The following is an 18738-nucleotide window of genomic DNA, read 5'->3' on the forward strand; positions in this document are numbered from 1 at the left end:
AAATTAAATTCTAGATATTCTAGTGTACTAATGAGTACTTTCCAGTCAATTAGAATTTCTTTGTGTAGAGTGTCACATAGGTGTATTTGAATTCCAGTCAATTCAAAAATGCTTGAAAACCTTGTGATAACCTATTCATTTATTTTTTTTTCAAATGGATTTGGTCTATAAAAGCACCCCTCATACTTTGCTTGAAGACAATCAAGCAATCAAAAATAAATAAAAAATAATAACTTACTTATCGTGGACATTTTCCAAGGTTTTTTTTTTTTGTTTGTTTGTTTACTTTTACAAGATGGACCTTTTGAAACCATATATCTTTTTTTCAGAATAAATTTCTTGTCTGTTTGTAAGGATTTTCTTCAATGTTAAAGGGACAATCTACGTAAACCTATAACTTACCTTATCAAAAAGAATCCCTCGTAATTATCCCCTACATCACTTCTGATTTAGAACTCTTGACTGCAATACCATTTTTTTATTATTTTGCCTCCTATGAATGACGTAATTATTCCTGTGGTTTCAAGCAGTTGTATTCTCCATTAATTGCAAATAATTATTTTGGCCTCGCTCACTGTGCTATGTGTATGCTCTTCTTTTGTCCTTACAGCGTCACACACAGCGTCACTCCAAGTGGAAAATCCAGAAAGTTAGGCCAATTTACATTAGTTCAGCTGGACGGTATATTGAGGAGTCCACTGGTCCCAAAGTGAATTGAACATGGCAGAGCACTGTACACTGAGAATAGTGCTCAGTGTACAGTACTCTGCCATGTTCAATTCATTTTGGGACCAGTGGGCTCCTCAATATACTGTTTGAAATGTTGTCTGGAGTTCTAAATGAGAAGTAATGCAGCGGATAATCATGAGGGATTTATAGGTGTAGACTGTCCCTTTAAGGGTACATAAAGCCTAAATTAAACTTGCAAGTTAGTTTTAAGATACTTTTTAATATACTTATATTTGCTTGGCTTTCTTGCTATCCTTTGTTGAAAAGCATACCTGGGTAAGCTAAGGTGTAGCAATGCACTGCTGGTTGCTAGCTGGTGATCATTGACTATGCCCATATGTCTATTGGCTTAACAGAAATGTTCCACTAGCTGCATGCTCTGGAGATGACTTTAAAGGGACAGTATACACCAAATTTGCATATAACTGCATGTAATAGACACTACTATAAAGAAGAATATGCAGAGATCCTGATATAAAAATCCAGTATAAAACTTTTTTAAAAACTTACATAGAAGCTCCCAGTTTAGCACTGTTAATGAGGTAGTCTGGGACACCCACTGAAAGGGGCTGGGTAAAAAAAATTGCAGACACTCCCCTCCTCCCCTCTTCTCTGCATATGAAAATACATATAACATAAACAGGACCCTGCAGGAGTATGTAAACGCATGTATACATCTGGTACTGTGGAGCTTGGTTAGGAGTCTGAAAATCAGCACAATGTTCTTAAAAAATACCCAAAAACTATACATTTTTATAAAAACACTACCAGATGGGCTATATATATAAATTGATCATCTACTAAACATTTATGCAAATAAAAATCTAGTGTAAAATGTCCCTTTAAAAACAACTCCAGTTTAATATAAATTCCTGTAATAAATATTATATCATGTGTACCTGTAACCCCTTCAATTTCACTGTGTTGTTGTTGCTCTTCTACTGACACGGGAGTGTGTGCATATGCACATTTGGTATAGGCGACATAACACGTGGTGTATCGCCCCTCTGGAGCAGTGCACAGCACATAAGGTGCACTGGTCCAGAAGTAAGGTAGAAAACTAGCATGGAGCATGCAAGGATTATCCCCATGACAACAAGCTGTCACCTTGACAACGAGCAGTGTACCATCAGTGAAAAGAAATGTTTTATATAAATATGACAAACAATATAATTTATAGGTATGTGCATTCGGATCATTAGTGAGGTTTCGAATGCGGAAGTAAGCAGCCACTCATTTCCTTCGGATATTTTCGGAGCTGCATTGATTCCTGTAAAAGATCCTCACTCTAAGATCTGGATTTGCGCAGGTCTTAGAGTGGGGATCTTTTACAGGAATCCATCCGGCTACGAAAATACCCGAAGGGAACAAGCGGCTACTTGCTTCCGCATTTGAATCCTCACAAAGGATCAGAATGCACATACCTAACAATTTAGAGTTTATCAAGAAAGTGGTTTATAAAAATGTATAAATATGTTTTTAAACTAGTATACCACTTTTATAACTTTTTAAATTTATTTATACTTTTACTAGTAATTTTACGCTGTCATTTTAAAAACTTTATAACACGTTCAACAGACTGAGAATATTATTTTGATATGTGTTGTTATGTTAACTATGCGCATAAATATAATTTTACTTATTCACATAAGTGTAATTTTAATTGGCTTGACCATCTTCCATTCAATTCCAATGACAACCTGTGGGGAAATTATTAGTTATGCACAAATGCTTGTGACATGCACACCAGTTTGCATAACAAACACTGTTATGTTCATATACTTTTTACCTCTAATATTGCCTGTTTCTAAGCCCCTGCAGACTGCCCCTTATCGCAGTGCTTTTTTTTAGCTTTTTAAAATCTAGCATTTTAGCCAATTAGTGCTGGCTCTTAGAAACAGGCAAACTTAGAGGTTATAAAGTATATTAATATAACAATGTTGGTTATGCAACGCTGGGAAATGAGTAGTAAAGGCGTTATCTAACTTTTTAAATAAAAAAAAATCAAGTAGATTGTCCCTTTAATCTTTCAATACTGAGTTTAATTTTGGAACGTTTGAACTCTTTAATACATTAAATCCAAAATTCAAACACATAATAATGCATTGAATATATTTGTTTTGCCGTACACTTGTATTAACAAAATTATTATTTATATTTCAGTAATAGCTTGCACTGTGCATGGACATTACAGGTGAAACTCGAAAAATTAGAATATCGTGCAAAAGTTCCTTTATTTCACTAATGCTACTTAAAAGGTGAAACTAATATATGAGATAGACTCATTACATGCAAAGCAAGATAGTTCAAGCTGTGATTTGTCATAATTGTAATGATTATGGCTTACAGCTCATGAAAACCCCAAATCCACAATCTCAGAAAATTAGAATATTGTGAAAAAGTGCAATATTCTAGGCTCAAAGTGTCCCACTCTAAACAGCTAATTAAGCCATATCACCTGCAAAGGGTTCCTGAGCCTTTAAATGGTCTCTCAATCTGGTTCAGTAGGAATCACAATCATGGGAAAGACTGCTGACCTGAGAGCTGTGGAGAAAACCATCACTGACACCCTCCATAAGGAGGGAAAGCCTCAAAAGGTAATTGCAAAATAAATTGGATGTTCCCAAAGTGCTGTATCAAACGACATTAATAGAAAGTTATGTGGAAGGGAAAAGTGTGGAAGAAAAAGGTGCACAAGCAGCAGGGATGACCGCAGCCTGGAGACGATTGTCAGGAAAAGGCCATTCGAAAGTGTTGGGGACTTTCACAAGGAGTGGACTGAGGCTGGAGTCAGTGCATCAAGAGCCACCACACACAGACGGATCCTGGACATGGGCTTCAAATGTCGCATTCCTCTTGTCAAGCCACTCCTGAACAAACAACGTCAGAAGCGTCTTACCTGGACTAAAGAAAAACAGACCTGGTCTGTTACTCAGTGGTCCAAAGTCCTCTTTTCTGATGAGAGCAAATTTTGCATCTCATTTGGAAACCAAGGTCCCATAGTATGGAGGAAGAATGGAGAGGCACACACTGCAAAATGCTTGAAGTCCAGTGTGAAGTTTCCACAGTCTGTGTTGATTTGGGGAGTTATGTCATCTTCTGGTGTTGGTCCACTGTGCTTCATTAAGTCCAGGGTCAACACAGCCGTCTACCAGGAGATTTTGGAGCACTTCATGCTTCCTTCTGCAGATGAGCTCTATGGGGATGCTGACTTCATTTTCCAGCAGGACATGGCACCTACCCACACTGCCAAAAGCACCGAAACCTGGTTCAATGACCGGGAGATTACTGTGCTTGATTGGCCAGCAAACTTGCCTGCCCTGAACCCCATAGAGAATCTATGGGTCATTGCCAAGAGAAAGATTAGAGACATGAGACCGAACAATGCAGAAGAGCTGAAGGCCGCTATTGAAGCATCCTGGTCTTCCATAACACCTCAGCAGTGCCACAGGCTGATAGCTTCCATGCTACGCCGCATTGAGGCAGTAATTGCTGCAAAAGGGGCCCAAACCAAGTACTGAGTACATACAGTATGCATGCTTATACTTTCCAGAGGTCCGATATTGTTCTATGTACAATCCTTGTTTTATTGATTGCAAGTAATATTCTAATTTTCAGAGATTGTGGATTTGGGGTTTTCATGAGCTGTAAGCCATAATCATCACAATTATGACAAATCACAGCTTGAACTATCTTGCTTTGCATGTAATGAGTCTATCTCATATATTAGTTTCACCTTTTAAGTGAAATAGTGAAATAAATGAACTTTTGCACGATATTCTAATTTTTCGAGTTTCACCTGTAAGTACATATGCCTCAGACACTTGCAGAGAATAGGCTCAGATTCAATAAAGAAAATTCCCAGGGGGGGGGGGACTAAGGAGCGCTGAACATCAGAAATAAACAATTGAATATATAAAAAATTAAGCATACATTTAGTGTATTCAGATACAATAAACAAATGAATATGTGCCAGTGTCCACCCGATTAAAGGGTATAAAATACACTAAAACTTAAAGGGACAGTCTACACCTTAGTCATCTTAAAGTCTTACCTTAGATTAAGCTGCAAATAACCTCCTGCATCCTTTCTATATCATGCAGCAGGAACAGTAACAAAGTTATTTTAAAATGAATAGTGTTTCTAGCCAGTATGAAATGGCTGCCAAGCTCAGCCCACTGATCATCATGATCTGGTCTGTATATGGCATCCAATCACAAAAGGCTCACTAGTTGAATTTAACAGACTGCCAATGCTATTTAGCAGTGCCTAGATGCAGCCCAGATCATGATGTAGCCAAAAAGAGCTTTTTAAATTTTGTGATGTCTGTGCTGGATGGGCTGCTCCTCTTGATCCGGAGTATGGAACGTGCTGTTAGGAAATAAAGACAAAAAGAGGGCGCCTCATAGTGTGAATCTGTAATGTAAGCTGATATCTGCTCTTATGATATAGCGCTTACCAGATAGAGTGGCACTGTGCTGTGACCAGTGCAGCTGAACAGACTAGCACTTAACAGTGGCTAGTACACTGGACCCCGGTATCCTTGTAGTGATCTCCGTAGCCTCTAGTGAATTGCGGCAGGTATTCAGTCTCTGGATAATCCAACGATACTGCTTGTTGGGGGAAAACAAAGTGACAAACTTCCAATCTTGTAAAAAAGTAATTCAATGCTTTATTGATTTTAAAAGCATATGTAACGCTTGATAAGGTAGCGCGGTTTCTCAACCAATCTACTGGTCGTTTCCTCAGACCAAAATCAAAGCGAATACTGGACAATACATTTAGTAACATTATATACATAAACACATGTTAAAACGGAAGATTGTCATTGATTACATAGCCAATTGGGAACTAAAGCCGCTATATGACTAATTCATTCAGGGAGTATCAGTACTCAGTAAGTTTAACCCCTTATTGGCTAATTAGATTCAGAATTAATCAGATTCAATAAAACCAGTTTGTGAACCTAATATTTTTATAGACAACATAGACAACATCACACTCAAAAATTGCACAATTCAGTTATGTTTATACCGTCCCCTTGCCATATCCGCAAGCTGCAATGGAATCCTCAATATAATCAATGAAGTGGCATCTATCTTTTAGCAATCACTTCTCAAAGTGCCTTAAAAATGTTAGAGAATAAACAAGATGAAAAGAAAAGCATCATGGGAGATGTAGTTCCGGGGGCCTGTGGGGAGCCAGGTTTGAGGATGTCTACTTTAGAGGAACACAGTACTCAAGAGTAGCTCTTAAAGGGACAGTTCACCCCAAAAAAAATATCCTATTTAATTTGTTCCCAATGATCCATTTTACCTGCTGGAGTGTATTAAATTGTTAACAAGTAGCTCCTTTACCCCTATTTTGGCCTTTGAAATAGCTGATTTGTGGTTTCCCAACCTATACTGAAAGTTTTGATACTGGAGTCTCATCTATTGCATAGAACACAGTCAGCAGAAGAAATGACACTCACAGTGGAGTGCAGGCTAGTTAAGTAATAAAATGATAATTAAAAAAAAAAAAAAGAAAAGAAAAAGAAAAGCATCCCACAATAAAACAGTCCTCAATAACATAAGCAAAAAAGGTAGCCTTGAAAAACTAAAGAGGAAAGGGCAACATTGTCAGCTTTGGAATAGAAAAACACAACAGCAAGTGACGTACTTCACAGGGGGAAACAAATCTTTGAGAATTCCAAAACAGACATGCAAATACATTACAATTTAAAGCATTTACATAAAATGCATCTTAAACAGTATGATATTTAATATAAAATGTTTATGTGCAGTTAAAAAAAACGTTGTAATATAGTTTTATTATTTATTATGTCCCTGGTTCCTGTAATTTAATGCTTAAAATAGTGGTTTTTCTAAACACCACTGAGCTTCTATAAAATAATAGGCGCTGCCATGTTTGAAATTAAGCTTTCCCCTTATCTATCTCTCTTGCTGAGAATGATTAGGGACAGATATAAAACAGGCTATAAAAAACAAACAAGGCAGTGTGTAACATAAGATTGATATGATAACACACATCCTTGTTTGCACAGTATCTTTTATTGCCTGTTTGTTATATGTCCCCAATTGTCCTTAGCAGAAGAGAGAGATAACAGGAAAACTTAAGTTCAAACATGGCAGCACCCAGTACTTTATAAAAGCTAAATCTTTATATTTATATCTTCCCACATATTCTTGTTTACATAAGATTGATAACACACATCCTTGTTTGCACAGTATCTTTTATTGCCTGTTTTGTATATGTCCCTAACTGTCCTCAGCAGAAGAAAGAGATAAGGGGAGAACTTAAGCTCAAACATGGCAGCACCCATTACTTTATAGATGCTAAATCTTTATAGTTATTAAATATTTAAACAACTGATAAAATTGTGAATAACACACCTACATATTATTCTAATGGTAATGCTTGCTTTGAATACCTAATTTCTAGGGTGTGTTTACTGTTTAATATCCCTTTAACTGTCTTTCATGAGTGTAGGAAATGTGGGTGAAGAAATGCTCAATGAGTTTTAAACATGATCTCATCTTCGCAGTTAAGTCTTTCACCATCCTCACGAGCATTTGTGAATCTAGACATTGGGGTCTATTTATCAAAGCATCAACTGAAAATAAGCTTGAATTCCGCGTCGTAGATCAGCAAATGTTTAAATTTGTGACGTAAAATACGATCCCGGGATCTTAATCCGATGCAGATTGACTCTATTTGAGCCTTTTCCTAATTTATCAAACATTTAACAGGTACGTTTGCATCTATTCCGACGCAGCGTACCTAGTTTTCAATCCACAACCCTTGAGGTTGCGAATGCCATAGAACGCAATGGGAGTCTGGAAACACAGAAAGCTTATGTTCGATGCTGCAAGAGAATGAAGTGTATTACATAATAAAAGTAAATTAGAACTCTATTAAAATTGTATACCCTTTCTAAATCAAACAATATTATTGCTCCACACTTGGTGCACTAGTAGATATAGGGATAAAAATGAAAAATACATTACTACTTATGGATTATGCTACAAATGTGTCTCTCATTACAAAGCAAGGGGACAATATTATTTCTACAAATTTGTTGAAAGGTTTTGCCCCAAAATTGTCGCAACAATAGATATAGAGAGATCAAAATGAAATAAATTCACAACATAATATAGCTAACTTCCTTTTTTTAAAAAAAAAAAAAAAAATCTATGTGCACCAATTTTGACGCAACACTTTTCGCACCAATTATGATGCAAACTCCTAAACAACCCACACACTAATGAATTTTTCAACCACTTTTGATTAGAATATGCATAATCACATGATTTATGACATCAGCCAATCTGATTCAAATATACATTTTAAACTATCACTAACAAATCAAATTGCTTGATACCTATGTCATTGATTACTCATCAGAACTTGTAAGTGTCATTTGTTACATTGTGTATTATACTTTGAAACTATGTATATGTGAATTTAGAATTAAAGATAAACATTGATGCTGACATTAGGACACACAGTGTAATATTTTAAAGGATTTTAACATTCGAATTGATGTTTGATTCAATATAATCTTAAGATGATAGCTAAAAGGGATAGCCCACCTAACATTAAACTGTCATGAATCAGATACGCATTGCCCTGAAAAGGGCATTTGTATGGGCCTTGCCCTTAAAAGGGCATTCAGCTACTGGGAGCTAATTCCCAGTAGTCCATTGCTGCTCATTGAACAAAGGATATCTAGGGAATGAAGCAAATGTGATAAAAGTCGTAAAGTTGTTTTAAAATTGTATTTTCTATATGAATCTTGAAAGAAAATGTGTGTTTCATGTCCTTTTAAATAACAGTTTTGTGCTACATAAATAATCAGTAGAATAATATTTGCCTGATCAGTCTCTGTGCCTTAAAATATAAATAACTAACCATACCACTGTACCATTTCAACACAAACATATTTAAAGTAAAAAAAAATCACTGGGAAACACTTAAGAGATATGTAAAAGCATTGCGGCAAACACAATTCATTCCTTAGAGGCAATGACTATAACAGGCAGTGAGAAAATGGTAAAAAATGAATGTAAGTGTAAAGCTGTATCATTGCATTGTTTCTTTTTACTGCAAAAGACGAATCTCAACACATCTAGATGGTGGAATACGATGCCAGGTCTTACTTAATTTGCATAATTCTTATATATTCAACAGCCATCATGTTATTGTATAACACCGCTGCTTAATGAGAATTTCCAATCAAAACATAAAAAAAAAAATAATTCCAGCTGTTTTTCAATCAGTTTTTGACATATTTATTTGTGTGTTTTTTTGCAATATCATTTATTATGAAATTACTGAGTTTATTGTGCAGCACACTGTTACCATTGTAAAATTAAAAGAATGCAAAAAATGCAAAATCAATCATGATGTAGTGCAAATTTAAACAAAAGACAACTATTTTTACATTTATTTCTATAGTCAATTTACTTCTTTCTCTGCAAATAATTTGATGAAAATTAGCTCCTTCTCATAAGAGCACAGGGAAATTACTAATATGTTAAAAGAAAAAAAACATTGCAACTCAAAAATTGCAGAATTTATAGGGAAAGCAAAACTAGAAGCAAATGCAAGGTAAAGCCCACTTTCGCTATGATAAAGGTATTTCTTTGAAAGAAAGCACCCCAGAATAATTATTTATATTGCCTTTTAAGAAATCACACATTGCTCATTCTAAAAGTAACATTTAATATATTTTGGCATTGAAGATGTGTCTTATATAAAGAACTTCATGTACTATGCAGCAGAAGCTGCTTTTGAGTCCTTGCAAGGCAAGCTCGCACATTCGAGCTTGCTTCCTGCAATTTAAGAAGCAGTGATCATCAAACCGCTGCTTCTTACACTCTCCACCACCTCTGAGATGTCGGGCTGAAATCACCTTGTGTGCACTTGCTCATTGTGATTGAAACAAACTTCTATCACGCATTGGTGATGCAAGAGAAGAGGGCGGTACATATGGGCAGCAGACTAAATTTTTCGCTGACCATTCAAAGTAAAGCCATGCAGACAGGTTCTCACGTTGAGAACCTTGTCCACACAGCGTTAAGTACATGGGACCAAAAGAGTCAAATTTTAAATAAACCATTCAAGCAATTAATGCATACAGGGAGTGCAGAATTATTAGGCAAATTAGTATTTTGACCACATCATCCTCTTTATGCATGTTGTCTTACTCCAAGCTGTATAGGCTCGAAAGCCTACTACCAATTAAGCATATTAGGTGATGTGCATCTCTGTAATGAGAAGGGGTGTGGTCTAATGACATCAACACCCTATATCAGGTGTGCATAATTATTAGGCAACTTCCTTTCCTTTGGCAAAATGGGTCAAAAGAAGGACTTGACAGGCTCAGAAAAGTAAAAAATAGTGAGATATCTTGCAGAGGGATGCAGCACTCTTAAAATTGCAAAGCTTCTGAAGCGTGATCATCGAACAATCAAGCGTTTCATTCAAAATAGTCAACAGGGTCGCAAGAAGCGTGTGGAAAAACCAAGGCGCAAAATAACTGCCCATAAACCGAGAAAAGTCAAGCGTGCAGCTGCCAAGATGCCACTTGCCACCAGTTTGGCCATATTTCAGAGCTGCAACATCACTGGAGTGACCAAAAGCACAAGGTGTGCAATACTCAGAGACATGGCCAAGGTAAGAAAGGCTGAAAGACGACCACCACTGAACAAGACACACAAGCTGAAACGTCAAGACTGGGCCAAGAAATATCTCAAGACTGATTTTTCTAAGGTTTTATGGACTGATGAAATGAGAGTGAGTCTTGATGGGCCAGATGGATGGGCCCGTGGCTGGATTGGTAAAGGGCAGAGAGCTCCAGTCCGACTCAAACGCCAGCAAGGTGGAGGTGGAGTACTGGTTTGGGCTGGTATCATCAAAGATGAGCTTGTGGGGCCTTTTCGGGTTGAGGATGGAGTCAAGCTCAACTCCCAGTCCTACTGCCAGTTTCTGGAAGACACCTTCTTCAAGCAGTGGTACAGGAAGAAGTCTGCATCCTTCAAGAAAAACATGATTTTCATGCAGGACAATGCTCCATCACACGCGTCCAAGTACTCCACAGCGTGGCTGGCAAGAAAGGGTATAAAAGAAGAAAATCTAATGACATGGCCTCCTTGTTCACCTGATCTGAACCCCATTGAGAACCTGTGGTCCATCATCAAATGTGAGATTTACAAGGAGGGAAAACAGTACACCTCTCTGAACAGTGTCTGGGAGGCTGTGGTTGCTGCTGCACGCAATGTTGATGGTGAACAGATCAAAACACTGACAGAATCCATGGATGGCAGGCTTTTGAGTGTCCTTGCAAAGAAAGGTGGCTATATTGGTCACTGATTTGTTTTTGAATGTCAGAAATGTATATTTGTGAATGTTGAGATGTTATATTGGTTTCACTGGTAAAAATAAATAATTGAAATGGGTATATATTTGTTTTTTGTTAAGTTGCCTAATAATTATGCACAGTAATAGTCACCTGCACACACAGATATCCCCCTAAAATAGCTATAACTAAAAACAAACTAAAAACTACTTCCAAAACTATTCAGCTTTGATATTAATGAGTTTTTTGGGTTCATTGAGAACATGGTTGTTGTTCAATAATAAAATTAATCCTCAAAAATACAACTTGCCTAATAATTCTGCACTCCCTGTATAGTAAACAGCTGAGAATTCATATTTATTTGTATCATAGAAGGGTCTTCCAAAGACCTTTTAAAATAGAGTCAGATATATTCTTGCATGAATAAACAGGCAACAAAAAATGTTGTAGTAAGATCAGTAGAAAAGTAATGTCTGTTAAAGGGACGTTACAAATGTGCTTTATCACCTGAACGTGATCCAGCATGTCTGTAAAAAGCTGACTGGAAAATATCACATGATTATCACTATGTAAAAAAGGGAAGATATTTTATCTGAAAATGTCTTCAGCTCAGCAGAATATGTGCCCTATGAGCAGTCATCATTCAGCTACTCTCTTTACTGTGTCATAGTAGGTGTTTGTCTAAAAGAGTGATTTCTGTCCCTACTGCAATTAGGCATACTGTACTTTTAAGGAGGCCTACATGATCAATTAGGCCTTAAATGCAGTAGTCTATATTAGCTCTGTGTTTGTAGCATGAGGTTGCTGAAACGTAATTATCATGAATTTGCTATATTAAATCTGTCCACTATACAGTCTTTGATTTTCAAAAGAGAAAGGAAAAAATATTTTTTTTCTGAAATCAAACACCATTTCCTTGTTTTTGTGGATATTTAGCTCTAAATTATTTGCTTCACCGGCATACTAACTTCCATGTAGTAACTTTGTTCATCTCCATTCAAAATAAGAACAACCAGGGTAGTATCATCTGTAAAATGTAATAGCTTTAAACAGACCCTCTCGCAGAAATGCAAACATTGATGGAATAAAGCAGAGGAGAGAGAACACAACCCTGCGGAATACCAGCATTAAGAAAATCAGGGTTTGAGAAAAAGCCATTTCCTTTAACAAATTGTTTCCTGTTAATTAAAAACAGTAAAGCCACTGACATATAGAAATGGGCATATTGAGTTGTTTTAACTTACAAAAAACTAGTTCAGGAACAATAGAGTTAAAAGCAGAGTAGAAAATACAGATAAGGGGAGCTGATATAGACCTTGGTTGTGTGCACTATGCAATAATAGAATGATAGAGACTTCAATTCTAAGGTTTGAAAATATATTAGTGTTGTATCGTGAAATATTATGTGAAATGTGATAACAAAGGTGATACCGTGTTGGTTAATAGTAGTACAAATAAAATATATATATATATATAACCTATTGTGCTATTTCCAAATGTGGATTTTCACCGATAGTATTATATATGTATATGAGGTGATATAATGTGTGTATATTAAAAGAACATATAGTAAATTATATAAAAGATGTTGTGTTATTGATAAGAACAAACAATTAATTAATAAACATTGAAAAAATTATTAAAATTGGTATAGAGCTCTCATACCTTCTAAACAATCAAATGACAGAATATAAAGATTGACAGAATAAAATATATAAACAGGTAATTTTCTTTTTGTGTATCAATCTAATATATGGCAATATAAAATCAAATTATAGGATAAAGTGCTATTTAATTGGTATCTCAATGGTAAAAATAAGGAGATTGGAGCTAAGATCAGACCAGAGGCCAATTATCTTTGATTTCTAAATACTACCATACTCTACAGAGGAGAAGCAGAGAGACTACACAGACTTCTCAGCAAAAAGATATTCTTGTCTATTCTTATGTTCATCTGCATGGTGAAAAAATTAAACAGACAATCTGCATCATCTTTGCTTCTCTGTAACCTTCTGGGATGTCATGAAGAAACTGAGGACAATAAAGCCTTGACTAGTTCCTGAAATGTTGAGACTGCGCTGTTTCTCTGGGAGGAAAGTGTTTGGCGATTAAACTGCAAGACAAGCAGTGTGTTTGTAATAGCTGCAGCTGAGTCTGGAAGTAAGATCTTTTTGGAACAACTACAATCAACAGTAAGACTGTGTCCACATTTGGATTTATACAATATTATTGGTTCCTATTTATAAGACTTTATTTCAACTTATTCATTTACTTTTTATTTTATTTTATTTTTATTTTTTTATATATATATTTTTTCAATTTCGTAATCAATATACATATCATCATATATATTTTTTAACATTGTTAGGTTTGAAATTGTTTATTATTGGAATAGCATATTCATTCAAATAACTAGTTATATTTTTGATGGGTTAGTATTGCGCTGTATCATTTGGTGGTAGTTTGTGTAAAAATAAGGAGATTGGAGCTAAGATCAGTCCAAAGATATGTGCAAACAATGTTTAAAAAGTCTTGTAACAAAACTTTGAAACCAGTTAGACTCTTATATTTCAAAAAATAAAGCGAGTAAGATGGCGAGTCTGTTGTTGTTCAGATCTGAATGTTAATACCATACGTATGGGAGATACCTTTTTTACTTACAGCCACACATTGGTATAACGTAGTTATTAAAAGTTCAGCTGTATGCTGGTTTTTACTCACATTTGAGAAAAAGGGGGGGTTTCAATTTGTTGACGTATCAGGTCTGCTAACAGATACCGTGATGTTAGATATCTGATTGGTTGTGGTGGTTCAGCCTTTATGATGAAATATAAATTTTAGCAAAGCCAGTTGAAAAAACGCTATTCGCAATAGCGATACTTTGTAAGATGATATTCTTAGTTTGCATAGAGTTTCTTTATAGTGTTACAAATAACACAACAATTTTATACTTGCTGAAGAAAACTGGCAGCTTTTGTCTGAAGTGGGAAATCCAAAAGTTACAATGTTTCTGTTATAAAAGACGGCTGAGACTTTTTACCTCCGTGAGGTTTGCAGGAGTCTCAGTCTTATATTTTGATGTTTTAACTTTATATGATTATAGATTGATGTTTTATAAAGCTGTGGAGGCTGTTTATAGGTGTTGAAACTGTTTACCTTCGTAAGGTTTGCTGGAGTTTCAGGTTTGTAGATGGACTTATTCAGTAGTTGAATTGCGCTGGCTTGTATAACCAGTTGGAGATTTCTTGTACTAACGAAGTACGGATGGCTGAATTTGCTGGAAAAGGCAAATTTTACTAACACAAAGGTTTATGGAAAAGAAATATAATCTCCAATCCCTTGAGAAAACTAAAATAGAAGTCCAATTAATGAATAGAGACAATATATTGAAACCTAAACCAAAAATAAGTTCCAAATCCAGATCAGAATATCCCTTATTTATACCTTTTATAACTCAATTTAACTCCCAACATTATGAGATCAAAAAGATCTTGAATACACATTGGCATTATATAAAACAAGATCACATTTTAGGATATAAATTGAAAAATAGACCAGATATCATTTTTAAAAAAGCAAAAAATCTAAAAAACATTCTATCACCTAGCGAATTTATAAATAAAGAAATAATTAACCCCACCACCAATAACCTTAAGAAAGATAAAGTTGAAGCTTTTTTTCCTTGCATATCTTGCAAATCATGTAAACACAGCACAAAAATCAAAGCCCTAAAATCAAACAATAATGATCAATACATCAAAATCAAAGAAATTATTCAGTGTTCAGATACAAATGTGATATATTGTATTAAATGTTTATGTGGCCATCAATATTTCGACCAAACTAGTCAAATGTTAAGAAACAGAATAAGAGAGCACCTACACCACATTGAACATAAAGCTACTAATACAAATCTATACAAACAATTCACCGAGTGCCATAACGGAAATATTAATCACATGAAATTCTGGGGAGTCAAAAAAGTCTTCTTGAATCTGCCAATGATCTCACACTCAGATCCTTATAAGTTCGTTATTTACACTCCTAGGGCATCTTGATAAAGGCTACGGCCGAAACGCATAGATTTGCCCTCTGAGTGTGCACCAACTACCACAAGCTAGTGGACTCTTGCCTTTTCCAGCAAATTCAGCCATTCGTACTTCGTTAGTACAAGAAATCTCCAACTGGTTATACAAGCCAGCGCAATTCAACTACTGAATAAGTCCATCTACAAACCTGAAACTCCAACAAACCTTACGAAGGTAAACAGTTTCAGCACCTATAAAGAGCCTCCACAGCTTTATAAAACATCAATCTATCATCATATAAAGTTAAAACATCAAAATATCAGACTGAGACTCCTGCAAACCTCACGGAGGTAAAAAGTCTCAGCCGTCTTTATAACAGAGACATTGTAACTTTTGGATTTCCCACTTCAGACAAAAGCCGCCGGTTTTCTTCAGCAAGTATAAAATTGTTGTGTTATTTGTAACGCTACGTATAAAGAAACACACTGCAAACTAAGAATATCATCTTACAAAGTATCGCTATTGCGAATAGCGTTTTTTCAACTGGCTTTGCTAAAATTTATATTTCATCATAAAGGCTGAACCACCACAACCAATCAGATATCTAACATCACCGTATCTGTTAGCAGACCTGATACGTCAACAAATTGAAACCCCCCCCTTTTTCTCAAATGTGAGTACAAACCAGCATACAGCTGAACTTTTAATAACTATGTTATACCAATGTGTGACTGTAAGTAAAAAAGGTATCTCCCATACGTATGGTATTAACATTCAGATCTGAACAACAGACTCGCCATCTTACTCGCTTTATTTTTTGAAATATAAGAGTCTAACTGGTTTCAAAGTATTGTTACGAGACTTTTTAAACATTGTTTGCACATATCTTTGGTCTGATCTTAGCTCCAATCTCCTTATTTTTACCACGGAGATACCAATTAAATAGCACTTTATCTTTATTTGATTTTATATTGCCATATATTAGATTGATACACAAAAAGAAAATTACCTGTTTATATATTTTATTCTGTCAATCTTTATATTCTGTCATTTGATTGTTTAGAAGGTATAAGAGCTCTATACCAATTTTAATCATTCTTTCAATGTTTATTAATTAATTGTTTGTTCTTATCAATAAACACAACATCTTTTATATAATTTACTATATGTCCTTTTTATATACACACATTATATCACCTCATATACATATATAATACTATCGGTGAAAAGCCACATTAGGAAATAGCACAATAGGTTATATATATATATATATATATATATATATATATATATATATATTATTTGTACTACTATTAACCAACACGGTATCACCTTTGTTATCACATTTCACATAATATTTCACGATACAACACTAATACATTTTCAAACCTTAGAATTGAAGTCTCTATCATTCTTTTATTGCATAGTGCACACAATCAAGGTCTATATCAGCTCCCCTTACCTGTATTTTCTATTTTTCTAGACAGTTGTCTTGAAGGAACAACTATATTTTTAGGGTCAGAGCATTATAACATTTTTATTATAATCTACCTCACCTAGGTGTACTCACTCTAAACTGTTTTTTGTCAGTTGAAAGCAGAGCTAAGATTGAAGATCCACAAACAGAATTAAAGTATGAGAACTCTCTAAGCGTTATATAATAGATTATAAGATTAATAGTATCATCCACAGTTCTGTTTGATCTCTATGCAAACTGCAATGGATCTTGTAAGGCATCAGTTAAAACTTTTAGATGCAACAACACAAGTCTTTTGAAGCATTTAATAATATCAGATGTAAAAGCAAATGCTCTATATTTATTCATACTCAAAATCTTCTGTTTCCTTGGAACTGGTATAATTAATGAAGATTTAAAATAAGCTGGTAACACATAGATTGGGTAAAAAGATCAGTAAAGATAGATGTATGCTGATCAGCACAATATCTAAGTATTTAAAAGATATCTGGAATCATTTAGATCAAATGATTTAAAGAATGAAGAAGTGGTAAGTTAGTTGTGGTTTCATGGAAAATATATTTCATTGTATATTGAGAAAGTTTACTTCTTCAAACCAAATGCTAATATATACAGTATATATATATATATATATATATATATATATATATATATATATATATATATATAGTACTGTGCAAAAGCACTGTGCACAAGTTTTAGGCCGGTGTGAAAGCATCCTGTAAGATCGTAATTAATGATCTCCTCAATGCTGACAATTACAGCCAGATACATACCCATCATGCAATACTATCAGGGAGGCATATGATTGGCCCCAGATTTATTTTGTAGCATGACAATAACCCCAAACATAAAGCCAAAGTCATTAAAGGGATACTAAACCCATTTTTTTTTTCTTTGGTGATTTAGATAGAGCATGAAATTTTAAGCAACTTTCTAATTTACTCAGAATATCATTTTTTCTTCATTCTCTTGCTATCTTTATTTTAAAAGCAGGAAATTAAAGCGTAGGAGCCAGCCCAATTTAGGTTCAGCACCCTGGATAGTGCTTGCTTATTGGTGGCTACATTCGGTAAACCAATTAGCAAGCATAATTCAGGTTCTGAATCAAAAATGGGCCGGCTCTTAAGCTTTACATTCCTGCTTTTTAAATAAAGATAGCAAGAGAACAAATACAATTTGATAATAGGAGTAGAAGAAGAAAGTTGCTTAAAATTGCATGCTCTATCTGAATCATGAAAGAAAAAAATTGGGTTTAGTGTCCCTTTAAGTTTAACCCCTTAAAGACAAGGCCATTACCCTTAAGGACCAGGGATATTTTTACATTTCTGTTGTATTTGTGGTTAGCTGTAATTTTCCTCTTAATCATTTACTGTACCCATTAAATGGACTTTTTAAAGATACCATTATTTTCATCATATCTTATAATTTACTATAAAAAAAATTATAAAATATGGTTAAAAAACACACTTTTTCTAATTTTGACCCCAAAATCTGTTACACATCTACACCCACCAAAAAACAACCATGCTAAATAGTTTCTAATTTTTTTCCTGAGTTTATAAATACCCAATGTTTACATGTTCTTTGTTTTTTTGCAAGTTATAGGGCAATAAATACAAGTAGCACTTTGCTATTTCTAAACCATTTATTTTCGAAATTAGCAATAGTTACGTTGTAACACTGACGTCTGTCAGGAATCCCTGAATATCCCTTGACATGTAAAAAAAAATTTCAGTAGACAGCCCAAAGTATTGATCTAGGCCCATTTTGGTATATTTCATGCCACCATTTCACCCACAAATGCGATCAAATAAAAAAAAATGTTACATTTTTCACTAACTTTAGGTTTCCAACTGAAATTATTTACAATTAGCTTGTGCAATTATGGCACAAATGGTTGTAAATGCTTTTCTGGGATCCCCTTTCTTCAAAAATAGCAGACATATATGGCTTTGGCGTTGCTTTTTGATAATTAGAAGGCAGCTAAATGTCGCTGAGCACCACACTTGTATTATGCCCAGCAGTGCCAGCAGTGAAGGGGTAGCTTGTAGGGAGCTTGTAGGGTTAATTTTAGCTTCAGCATAGAGATCAGTCTCCCATCTGACACATCCCACCCCCTGATCCCTCCCTGACCCCTC

Source organism: Bombina bombina, chromosome 6 (genome assembly GCF_027579735.1).
Source record: "Bombina bombina isolate aBomBom1 chromosome 6, aBomBom1.pri, whole genome shotgun sequence".
Taxonomy (NCBI): Eukaryota; Metazoa; Chordata; class Amphibia; order Anura; family Bombinatoridae; genus Bombina; species Bombina bombina.